Here is a 1231-nt window from a genome sequence, read left to right on the forward strand (position 1 = left end):
ACTTGGATTATTAATTGATTATGTGAATTACATTCGACCCTGTCTTTATTAATTGAACTCTATTTAATACTTTACTTTTCATTGCACACTCTAAAAACACCTATTTTGATTGCCTTTGATAAACACCATAACAATAGATAACGATATATTGACACTTGGTCTCTGTGGATTCGACAATCTTTTATATTACCCTGACGCGTTCGTACACTTGCGAAAAGCACGCATCAAGTTTTTGGCGCCGTTGCCGGGGACCAATTTCATCAAATTTCATTTCCCTGTTGTTATATCATTTAGACTTAGGCTATTTTCCGCCGGTCAATGCAAAGAACTCGCAGCACCGGAAGTTTAAGCTTAGTATACCCTCTGGCAGAACCTGAACGTTACGCTCGCGCACGTTTATTCTTTCATAGAATTAAGAGAGCTATGGCCGAAGATCAAAACCAAAGACCTCTTAAGGACTTCGCTCAACCATCCAATGAAGAACCTAGTTCTAGTATACTAAACCCAACCATCCCAGCTAATAATTTCGAACTTAAACCATCCCTGTTGCAACTAGTGCAACAGAGACAATTCGCAGGTCTCGCTACTGAGAACCCAAACCAACATTTAAAAATCTTTCTTCAATTAGCAGACACTTTTAAAACCAATGGAGCTTCTCCTGAGGCAATACGTTTAAGATTATTCCCTTTTTCCCTCAGAGATAAAGCCCTATCATGGTTAGATTCCCTTCCACCCAATTCCATTACGACTTGGGATAACCTTAGAAGAGTATTCCTTGCTAGATATTTTCCCCCAAGTAAGACTGCCGTTCTTCGAAACCATATAACTAGATTTACCCAAAACCAAGGAGAATCGTTGTTCGAAGCTTGGGAGAGATATAAAGAGTTATTACGAGCATGCCCACGTCATGGTTTAGAAAATTGGTTAATCATTCAAACCTTTTATAATGGACTTCACTATAACACGAAGATGACCATCGACGCTGCCGCAAGCGGTGCTCTGATGAACAAACCTTACCCTGAAGTTAGTGCCCTCATTGAAGATATGGCTTAAAACCATCAATCATGGGGAGTCGAACGTGCGATAGTTGAGAAGAAGGAAGCCCAAGGAGGAGTGCATGAACTAAGCTCTATAGACATGATGCAAGCTAAAATGGACGCATTAGCCCTTAAGGTCGAGCATATGTGCATAAACCCGAATACTGTAGTCGCAGTTTCGTCGGATTTTGAGA

At 40.5% G+C, this 1231-nt stretch overlaps 1 non-coding gene across 1 annotated transcript; it reads right to left on the minus strand.

Moving 5' to 3' along the window:
• Positions 1-807: 807 nt before the first annotated feature.
• On the minus strand, positions 808-914 carry LOC127108868 (small nucleolar RNA R71). The gene has a single exon (XR_007796370.1). It is a non-coding gene; the product is annotated as a small nucleolar RNA R71 (small nucleolar RNA).
• Between the last annotated feature and the right edge of the window lie 317 nt (positions 915-1231).

The sequence above is a fragment of the Lathyrus oleraceus genome, chromosome 7 (genome assembly GCF_024323335.1).
Source record: "Lathyrus oleraceus cultivar Zhongwan6 chromosome 7, CAAS_Psat_ZW6_1.0, whole genome shotgun sequence".
NCBI classification, from domain to species: domain Eukaryota; kingdom Viridiplantae; phylum Streptophyta; class Magnoliopsida; order Fabales; family Fabaceae; genus Lathyrus; species Lathyrus oleraceus.